Source organism: Hirundo rustica, chromosome 4, assembly GCF_015227805.2.
Source record: "Hirundo rustica isolate bHirRus1 chromosome 4, bHirRus1.pri.v3, whole genome shotgun sequence".
In the NCBI taxonomy this organism is placed as follows: domain Eukaryota; kingdom Metazoa; phylum Chordata; class Aves; order Passeriformes; family Hirundinidae; genus Hirundo; species Hirundo rustica.
Genome location: NC_053453.1, coordinates 26504529 through 26516618, shown reverse-complemented (window position 1 = coordinate 26516618; position 12090 = coordinate 26504529).

Genomic DNA, 12090 nt, shown 5'->3' with positions numbered 1-12090 from the left:
GTTTACTTGAGAATATGTATTTCTGGAACCTATCAGAGACACTCCCCAAGATGTGGTCTTATTTCTTGCACTTAAGAGCCTCAGGGCCTCATTTATATACCCTTGGAAGCTTCACAACCCCCCTGCCAGATGACAGATGCTTCAGTGTCAGTCTGCCCCTTAGTCGTAAGAGAAAGCATGTTTCAAAGTTGAGGGAACCAGGGAGGTGATGAACAGTACATAAATCTAAATATTGCAAAGTTCTAAACACTCAGTAACTGCTCCACTAAAGTACTAAACGAGTGAAATACTTACAACCAGTTCCTTCCTGAAAATGAACCCATGAAAACAAACTTGTCTGGATTGAGTCAAAGGCTTTGGTACACTGTGAACCTGGGTTTATGCCTCCTTCTTTGTGACGGGATACATATTTGGGTTGCTTTCATTAATTCTAGCAGAAGTCTGTATAAATGATTTTTTTCTCAAGTGGAGTCAGCTTATCTGTTTATCTCTTTTTATCAGTATATTGGAAAGAAAAGGAAAGAAAACAAGTAACACATCCAGGATGTTATGAACCATTGACCTATATTTCAAAATAAAAAAAACCAACAAACCAAAAAAAATCAAGTTTATGCAGTGGCTTATTTTTTGAGTACTCAGATTAAAAATTAAAATCTAGGGAAAATGACCTACATTTGCCTTATGAAGACTGTCCCCATCAGATGTTTCAAGACTGGTACTGATAAATAAAGACATTCAAAATTCACACTCACTTTGAACAATTTAACTGCCCTAGATATAGAACAATCTCAAATTTTGCCTCTGTGTGTACATAGATATACAGACATATATTTATATGTGCTGGTTTCATGTTAGTGAAAGAATTTTTTTCACACAATGTATGGATGATTCTGAATGCATATTCAATACCAATATACCAATATACCAATATACCAATATACCAATATACCAATATACCAATATACCAATATACCAATATACCAATTCCTCTACTGAAATTATGAAAATAAAATCAAATTAAGAGAAAAAAATCTTCAAGTATATTTTAACATTTTTTACCATAGATGTAAAAATTGTGATGTCACAGGAAAAGGAAGTCTCATCACTGAAATTTCAGTCTTTTAGGGATGAAAGTTGTATATCTGTAATGATTTGTTGTTTTAAAGACATGACTAGGAATGAAGCTTCCATCCACTGTATTTTATCATTAAAAACATATTTAGAACATGTTTTCTATTATCATGATTGCCCAGCCATAGTTTCAAAGTATGTTCCCTTCCCATCTCCTCCTCCATGGCACTGTATTGAAAATTTTGAATCTGCATTTACACCTGTATTCTGTACTAGGATCCATCAGTCTTAGGGTACTTAAAAAATAGCAGACAGGAGAAACTAATAAGTTACACCCAAGAAAGGGTGAGCTCCCTACCTCCATTCGTTTTGCAGCAATATACTTCCTTTTTTTTCATATTTATAGAAAACATGTCTTTGTAGCAAAGATTTCCCTCATCTCAGCTTTTCTTCTGTGTTTCATCTCAGGCTAGCCAGCATTCATTATATTTCTGTCCACAGCATCAGATTCTTTAAAATAAATCAGATTTTGCAATTATTCTGACTATTTTGATGCTGTTACATGTTTTTATAAAACATTTTTTCCATATTTTAAATATTAGGAAAATGCAAGGGGGGAAATTGTTTATGCAGAGAAAAAATCTATAAAGAAACATTTTCTTTAAAGAATACTACTGCATTAAAGTGTCATTGCAGAAATAGAAGAGTTTCATATAAACATTAATCTTGTAGTGCAATAAAAATTATCAAATGCCACTGCAAAATGTACCTGACCAAATATGTCAAATATTTCAAATACAAAGGAGGTCTGTAATCTGTTTGTTTTGTTAAACGTAGAGCACAGAATCAAAAACATTCACTTCTGCAGTCTCCTGCTTGCTTTTTTTTATTTCTTTACAGAGGGAGCATCAGTGAATATGAACAAAACAGTTCCACTCAGTAGGGCACATAGCTCAGAGCATTCTGTCCCATTTTCAGTGACCTGGAAAGCATGAAGGCTTTCCTGCTGGAAAAAGGGGGAAAAAATTTAAAAAAAAAAAAAAAAAAAAAAAAAAAAAAAAAAAAAAAAAAAGATAAAAAGGGAAATAAAAGAGAGAGAGAAAGAAAAACCCAACTCACCAACCTAGCTGCATACAAATAGTACCTTCATCATCAACGTAAATTTGAAACCTATCAGTTTCCTTGGAGAAAGTGATTATCAAGGAAATGGCAGCATGGTGCTCTGTCTCACCATGGTTTCATTTGGGAAATGTTGAGAAACAACAGTGATAATGAATTTGAAAAGCAGCATCTGTGTTACTGTCATAACAAAATAGTAATAAATAAAAGACAAAAAAGCCAGACACTGGAGAAAACAATGGGACAAAGCCTTTCATTGGAGAACCCTTATCACATCGGACACCACTGACTGAAGCACTACTTTACTTGTTGTTTTTCTTGGTGTATTATGCAACATAATGAGACATTATTCTGGTTATACAAAATCAATTGGAATAAATTCCAGTTTTATCACACAGTGATGGCAATTCCACACCTCCACAATGAAATAAAGACAATAGGGCTTGTTTCCATTGCTGTATACTTAACCTTTTCCATAGCTACCCTGTCACTAAAGGATACATGTTACTTCTTCCCCTTTTATCCTGTAGAATGACCACATCACTCACATGGCAAGAATTCAGTCCTCGGGGCAAGATGCAGGCATGCAAAGTCATCAGTTTGGGAGTATTCATGGGATAAATGGGAAGGGAATATGAGCAGCAGCAAAGTTGGGTAAGATAGAGATAACAGTCCAGAGAAAGATCACTGACCAAGCATTGTATGGATATGATAAAAGCTTTTCTGACTCCAGTAGTGTTTCACACAGAGTTTTCTCAGGCACAGAAGATCACGGGCAAAATTTAATGGAGCTCTCACAGTGGCTAGGGGACTAGTGAATGACTCCTGAGGAACTAAAATCTGTGTAAAACTGATTAGCCAAATAGAAAAGAAAGAGATTTTTCTATATTGAAAGGTCCCTCTGACTAAGGTCATGATGATTATTTGTTTCTGTCTGTTTTAATGAGTTGGTGGCCCGTGGAAAATTCTCAAGCACGGACAGCACAAGTTTGACTCATGTTGTTCTGTAGTGGAACATGTGCGAATAAAGAAGTAAATTTCCAATAAGGTGAGACTAGCATTTTTGGTAATACTTTGCAAAATTTACATCTGCAATTCGCTTACATATATAAGTTTGAATACTTCTACTTCTAGCTTCCAGACTGCCAAAAGGTTTAATCGTTTACATGGAAAAGGATGTGCAAGCTGAGTGCATAATCCAACACATAGCACATTTTTCCTTGCAAATTGGGAAAGATGGTCTCAGCCTGTCTAAAATATCCAGTGGTGACTGACACCTTCATTGTAAGTTATCCTTGATATTATAAACCCAAATATTTGTAGAAATCGTTTTCCATTTTGTTTCATATTACAGTCAATGCTTAGGTTTTATGGTGCAGCATGGTCAAAACTGGGTTTCTGTACCTTCCATCTCAGGTCTAGTCATACATAGCTGAGAACTGGCTGCTCTTGCTAAAATTATTGACATCAAAAGTAGGTGAAAAAAGAACTGTATGATAGAAACATCAGAAAAAATCAGTACAATACATTAGAGCTTAGAAGGACTATGGTATTTTGTTTAGTGTAAACTTACAATTGGTCATGTTTGTTTTTAAAACTGACGAAAAATATAACAGCATGATATTGTCTTTATAATTCCTCTCATGGAGGTTATTCTGAAATAGGATGAACTTCATATTTAAATTTGTTAGCAAATATTCATGCTTTTAAGCCAGAGAAAAAGTGGCAGTTCTATAAAAATAACATTCCAAAATAAAATTAGCTTTAAGTATTAAAACAAACAGAATCCTACTACCAAAAATAAATACCTATCACTGATATGAGACCGTCTTATTTAGCCTTGTAAAAATCTACGACTCGAAAGTATCAAGTAGCTTCTCAAAAAAGTGAACAGCAATGTGATATGGTTTTAAAATCATGTGAAAGTCAGATACATTGGGAGAAAATGATGCTCAAATGGTGACATCTAATATATAAAAAGTCTATCAAAAATAACAAAAACCAGTCCTTAGGAATATTTTACTGCAATACTGTGATGTGCTTATGGGGAAAGAAAAGGAAGAAGTAGAATAAAATATGTAATATGGTGATTTGAGGAATGAAGAAGTGGAATCACAGAAATACAATTTCTGATTAGCATATTATGTAAACTAGGAAGAAGAACTTTTTTAAGTGGCTAGAATCTGTACAAAAATCACATAATGATAACAACCAAACTGAACCCAAATACATAAATCTCAAGCTCAACCTCTTTCACCCTACTCTCTTGTAAGTTTTTAGTTGCAAAGTAAAGTAGCCAGGAAAGAAAAGGTAATAATAAAACCCACCTACTAAAAAAAAGCACAAACAGACAGAAAGAAGAAAGAACAGAAGCAGCAGCATTTCAGTGCAGGCATTCATACACAAACTTTGGTACAAAGTTGATAAGACATGCTGCTAAATGTCATTATACTCAACATCACCTATCCTTCTCTGGTCTCCATGATTTTGAGGCATTTGATCACAACCAAGATTTTCAACATTTTCAATAGGAGAATGCTTTAGTGCCTTTGGATGCAAACTGGTGGATCTGTCTTAGAAAGGAGTTGGTGAGCACAAAGCTTGTATGACATGTCTCCACTTGATATAATATTCATAATAAGGAATAAAAACCTCCCAGGTGCTATTACAAAGGCATGATCCATAGTTTCATAGAATTATAGAATGGTTTGGGTTGGAAGGGGCCTTAAAGATCACCAGTTTCAACCAGCCTGCCATGGACTGGGGCACTTACCACTTGACCAGATTGCTCAAGTCAACAGGTGTTTTGCTCCGTGACCCTAAGAGACCAACGTGTGTGAATGAAAAGTGCCAATGTAGCATTAGAAGATAGGAGGCAGAGATATCTGTGCACTGAAAGCCATTAATAACTCTAGAAATAAAACCTTCCAATTTTTTATCATTCTAATACTATTTATTTGTGACTTATTCTGGAGTTATGGTTGTTCTTTCTTTGTTGCTTGTCCTGGATTTTAGCCAAAGTCAAAACTTAAAAGCAGGGTTGGCCCTGAAGTGAAGACTTGTGAGTCATTCCTTGTACAATAGAAATTCAGGCTGAAAAGGCTTATACAAAACATTTACATAATGCTTTTCTTAGGAAAAAATTCAGAATACACAAAAGTCCTGTTTAAAAATTCTAGACACAAAAGCAGATGTTGATGTCAGTGTAGGCTGCATTCAGTAAAACCCATTTTCTTTGTTGAAGCATCTTATAATGTCACTCAAAATTTGCTGGTCTTTTTATTCCTCAAGTAATTAATGATGTAGATCGGGCTCCTCTCTCCAGTGATGCCTTTTTCCCAAATACTGAACACAGCATAATACCATAAAATTGTTTTTCTTAAAGTCCATGGTTTAGCTTTAACTTCACAGGCATGAGTAAAAGTTCTGATTGAAAGCAGAGACATAGGACCACCTTTTGAAAATATGTTGACAATTTTTTGTTTTAATTGAGGCAAAATATTCTGAAGTTCAGATGGCATGAATCAAAGAACTCATTCTGAGGAAAAATTGCATGGTTTAGAAACTAGCAGAGAAATTGACAGCAACGTTTCAACAGAGGATTTAAACTTTTATCTAGTTTGGGAGTGACAATGAATAAGGGAGAGGTGAAGGGAAGGAAGAAGAAGGAAAGAGCGTCCAGGAGATTTGGTAGTTTGTCTTTAATGAATTTTAAAGCACTTAGTTACTGCTCCTTTAAAAATAAAGGCCTTCTTTTCAGTGCCTTCACTTGAGTTAGAGAAGATTTACTCGGCCACAGTATCCCCCTGATGAAGAAAATTCAAAACTTTCAACTGCCCAATCTCCAGAGTAAGGTATGAAACACAGAACTGTGATGCTTCAGACCTGTTACTTTCAGAAAGCTTTCTTATAAAAGAATTTGAAACTGCACTTAGAATCTGAGACACTTGGAATAGAAGCCGTATGAGAGCTACTTATATTTTCCTGATCCTGTGGACTACATTAAACTGGTCCAGCAAGTCACAATTTACTGTATCTTTTGTCCCAACTACTAGCAACAGCAGGTGAAATTGATAAGTCCTTGTTCAGGTTGAAAAATTATGTAGAGACTTTGTTTAGAATTATATTATTTCAGCAGCAAGAACTTCAGATAACAAGAGCACAACCACACTGAAAGGACTCTACACTTCAGCATCCTAAATTCACAATAAAAAAATGCCAGCTGTGTTGGTATGTCTCTTTTTTTTTGAGCATTTCCTACAAAACCATACAACCTTTCCAAACACATGCACATACTTGACGTGCCATCCTGCAGAAAATGTGCTGTACTCACAGACCACTTACAGATATTTACTCAGAGACCTAAATGTGTCAAGAGATTGAGCACAAAGACTCCCTAAGCCAGGTTGAAGAGGTGTGTGTCTAAAGCCATCACTCTCTCTTTAGTCATGCATAATGTCTGTGCAGCTCTGAAACGCATACTTCTGCAGATCTTGAAACCACTGCAAGCACACAGGCTACTCTCACTATTTTTCTTAAAAATAAATTTTAAAAAATGTGCAGAAACAAAGAATTTGGGAAAATAGACAGAAGTAGAGATAATTTTATCTTCCATTACTTATAACTCAATCTACAGCAATGTGAGACATATTTTTTATGATGATTTTAGGTTACATAATAATAGACATAATTAGCTGCTTAGAAGCCATAGAATGAAAATCAGTGAATTCAATGGTTGATTTGGTAATTATCTGGTCATTATTTGTTCATATCTGTATTATTTTTTTTTTCCCCAGTATGAACAAGACCATGCTCCTGATTCCCAGAATTGTTAGGTTGGAGGGCACCTTTTGAGACCCTACTCATGGTCTAGAACAGAAGCTGCTTATCTAGAACTTGGGACCTGAGTGCACAGAACTCTGCAGTATGCCATCATTTACTGGGTTGTGATACTTTGCAAAATTACAGAATCTGTCTAAAACAGAAACTGGAAAAAAGCAATAAACTTAATGAAGCAAGTATTTCCATTAGAAGCTTGAGTCATTGATGGCCTCCTGCTTATTAGTGTTTCAGTGAGTGTTCATACATGTATTTCACTGAAGCTTTGTTCTGCTGATTGGTCTGTCATAATGGACTCTTAATTGGATTCATGGTGATTACAGATGTTCCATGACCACCTTTCAATCTATCTACTCAAAAAGAACAGTGTCTTTTTCTTCTCTCACTTAAGATCGATCTAAATTTCAACAAGCAAAATTGCAGATATTTTATCCATTGTTGACAACAGAGATTTTAATTTTAAAATTCATGTTGACTCCCAGAGTTTCTTTGGTTAACAAAATTAAAAACTGGGACTTATATAATAGCTCCTATCTAGTTATATCCATATAATTTATTAGGAGCAGTTCCCTAATTACTCTTGCCCCTAAGAACTTTTCTCTGGTTTATGAATAAGAAAAATTGATCCTAGCTAAAGGACTGAAACAGGTCTCAAAATGGCACCTGTATTTTGCAATAACAACAGGAGCATTCACTTCAGTGAGAGCCAGCTTACCTTATGTGATGTAAAAGATGAGTCAAGTACAGTCCTTTCTATAGAGTTGGACAGGTCATCCAACCATTAGCACCTGCAAAGCAATAAGAAAATCCACATCAGCCAACGTGGATTTGCCAACAAGTCACATCTAGCTAATCTAATTTCCTTCCACAGCAGGATGGCAGGTTATGTGGACAGAAAAACATTCTGTCTCATGAAATTCTAATAAACTAGTAATATAATGTCAGTCTAACTGATAACAGAACATAAAAACGCCCAAGGACTGCAATTATCAATAGCTCACTGTTAAGATAGAAAAATGTATGAGAAAGAATTTTTCATTAGTCAATTCTATAGTTTCTATTAAATATTTTCATTAAATAATTGAATGATAGAGCAGTGAGTTTACTCATTAAGTTTGCTGCTGATACCATACTGGGAGGGACAGCCAGTATGTTGGAGAATTTAAACTGCATTCAAAATAGGCCTGTTAACTTTGAGGAATGGAATAGATAAAAAGATATCCTTTATACAAGTAAATGTAAGAAATACAATAATTAAGATGCATAAAAGGAAAAATACTTTGCATAGCAGTATTATTTTATTCATCAGAAAGAACAGGGAAAATAATGGGTACAGATGTTATTTGGCTAAGATCTTTTATTTAATTAATATATAATATTTTTGTGTGTGTTTAAGGGTGTTTTCACATCCTTAATAACCAACAGTGTTTAATTAATGTAAACACTTCTATACAGAAGATATTTTAGTACTAATTAAATGATTGTGGCGGAAGAAATTGAACAGCGCCAAATGAGCATCTTCAGTGCTCACTGAAATGTGCTTTCCCTACTTTCTGTGATTGATCTAAAAAAAAAAATGGAGATACCTCAAGCAGGGAGAAAATAGATTTTCTTTAAAATAAAAGAATTTTTGCACTGTTTTTTAGACTCTCTGTTTAGTTTTAAAACACAGCTACTTCATAGTTTATTACTTTCAGTATTTCTTGCATATGTGAAGGAAGCTTGGGGTTTTTTTTCCTAAAGTTTTGAGCCAGTTCTTTGCAAGCAGATGGAAGCATTTTCTGCTAGCTAGTTTTTGAAAATCTGAACTGTAGCTACTGATTTATTATTTGTCAGGTATTCTGATCAAGACAGAACAAATATAGAAACATCTACTGTAACAATAAAAAGAAGAAAGCAAAACGTATCTCCTGTACAAAGGGCTTCCTGTTCTTTTACCGTGATAACTATTATCTGTTTTTTTCAAATTTGTAATCAGCAATCAGTAGCCCTGAGAGCTTACTGCAAAACAAAGATGACTAAACCTCAAGGTATATTAGATATTAATTTATTTCCTTGAAATGTAAAATATCTCCAAGACTGAAGCCTTTGAAACCAAATTGGGTCTTTTCTCTCTGTTCTAACATGTAGCTTGTACTGAAGATGATCCATAAAAACTGTGCACTACATACAGTTAACTTCTATTCTGAAGATTAGCAAAATAAAGCATAATGATATCAACCACCACTAGCAGCAGCAAATAAACCCATTTCCACAGCAGGATGCTGCATATGTTTCAGGGAATATAGAATGTTTCAGTTATAGGCCAAATGAGTAATATTGTGCTGTGCTAGCCAGGCTGAAATTAGCCCCCCATTTTTCATCTCCATCTTCACAACCTACAGAAAACCATCTAATACACTAGGACTTTCATATATCATTGCAGAAGTCAGAGAACTTTCCATCCAAAAAAGATTTTATTTAAATCAGAAGTGCAATTATACTGCACAATCTTCTTCTCCTCCATTAAACAAATTGTGGAGAGTTTCCTATGGTTTGTTTTTCCTTTTTTTTTTTTTTTATACCTCTTTTATAAAAATAAGCTTCACAAAACCTGCATTGAGGGTTTTTTTGCTGTTGTTTGTTTGTTTTTTGTTTTGTTTTGGTTTGGTTTTGGGTTTTTTTTAATGTTGAAATCAAAATACCTCTTTTGTAAAAATAAGCGTCACAAAACTTGCATTGAGGGGTTTTTTGGGTTTTTTTGGTTGTCCCCCGCCCCCCCCCCCCCCCCCCCCTTTTTTTTTTCTTTTTTTTTTTTTAATGTTTAGTAAAGGTTAATGGATCAAAGCCAGGACCATGGCTTTCCACATACTAAACACTAAAATACTTCAAAACAGTCTATGAGTTTGTTAAAGACTGAAAAATTACATTTAGTGTTCCTCAGGCTTTTTTATCACAACAAAGAACAGTTTTCACAGAAGAACATATCTCACCATTCCAATTACCTTTATTAGCATATATACATAGAAACATGTTGTGGTTATTTTAAAAATATAACTGTTTTATTTGATTCAGCATATTTTAACAATCTGGTGGGCAACATGCAAGGTTGTTTTGTTTGTTTTGCTAAAGAAATTCTCCAAGTGCCTAGGGAAAAATACGGAAATACTCCTCATGAATACTGCTACTCCTAAGAATATAAGAGAAAGCCAGGTTGCATTTTAGAGACAAGAATCATTGTAGTGTATCATTCACAGTTAGAGGAAAGCAGCTTTAGTGTTCACCCAGCCTGGCTCCCCGAGTAGAAATACCGAGATGGTGGGAAATGACGAACTCTCAGGATACCCACCTTGTGGTTAGGTTTCCTCCTAGCTCGCTTGCAACACTTTCCTTGTGTATCCTTACTAATTTTGAAGACTAACTTTTTACTTCCTATGACTTCATGAAAAAACTAATGATCCAATTTGGAAATTTGGAGCTGGGTCAGTTAAACTGTACCATTTAATGAAATTTAAGCAATTATGCTATTCTGAATTCCAAAGTACCCAAAAGAATTCAATGAAAAACTTTACTGAAATTCTCACCAAAAGACTAAAAACAGTTCTATCAGTAGAACTAACTTTGCATAATTTTTGTATTGCTACAAAATTTACTGTTAAAGGAAGTTCTCAGAAATCCTGTTTCAACACTTAAACCTAGATTTTTTTGCACTAGATTTCCAGCCTTACTTAAATTATTCTGTGTTTGCAGTATTACTGGCTAAAATATATGAGTAGTTTAAATTTATATGTGTCAATTAATAACAGTATTTTTTGCTACTAACACACTTGCTGCAAGTGATTTCCTGGCATTGATATGCAGCACATATGCTTCTTCTAAGAATAACTAAGAAACAATCTGCCTAGAAATTATCTACCCCTGGTTCTATAAAGGGCTGTTCATCTATATTAGAAAAACTGACAGCTGGTTCTAGCCTACTTACAAAAAAACCCAAACCTCACTATTTTCATTACTGTTGCTGTTATCGTGCAGACACTTAAAAGAATGCGAATTCTATCAAAGAATCATCTTAGCATAACCATTCCTGTAATGAAATGTTATCATCCTAAATAATTTTATGCAAACTACATGATGAAACTATATAATAAACCCAATACTTATCCATTGCTGACTTTATGAATAAGTAACTTGCACTCATCTCTCACATGTATGCTTTACAACAAAAAAGCCATCTGCCATCCATCACAAAAGACTGTCATATATTTTTGGACACAGTGTTATGCAGGTGTCTACCAACCATTAAATTGGCTTCCACATTTTGGACCCACATTGTGGGCGTTGTTAAATATTTGATACCTTATCTAAAGCACCCAATTTTCCACCAGATAACTTCTCTAATGAGTAAATGTCTGACTCTAGATCTGCATATACACCAGTAATATCATCATCATATCAGGCTGCTGCCTGCTAGCAAGTCACAAAAAAATGTAGCTTGATAAGACATAAAGCAAAACAGCCTGTGGAGACGCCAGTTAATTTTAATTCTCTAGTTACAATAGAAGACAATCCACCTGAATTTCAATTTTGTACTCTCAAAGGAATGAGGCTGAGAAACATGTCTTTTCCTTTCTCCCACATATACCTCAAATAAAACAGCATTTATTGGACCAGGGAAACAAAAAAGCAAACTTTTACATAATGGAATATCCATGTCAGATGTAAGCATCTTGGAACTGAGTCGTAATTCCGGGGATAATTAATCATACACAGGGAACCCCTTCCATAGGGAAGAACAAATAGACATTTACTTTATATATAGTCCTCCTCTTCAGGAGATTGTCTGAAGAGGCAAATTCTAATCTGTTCCCCAAAGCAGGTAAATGAGGATGTGAGCATATGTTTCTGCCACCCACATAAACATACAGAGAAGCAGACTAAAAAGGCAAAAGAAAGGAGCAGGTAAATATGTTTGTGTTTGTCTGTGTTTGACATGAAATGGAACTGTCGTGGCTTAGCACAGGGACTTGTTCCTTTTGGATGTTTAGGGTCAAAGCATGGATGTGGCTATTCTAGATGGCAATT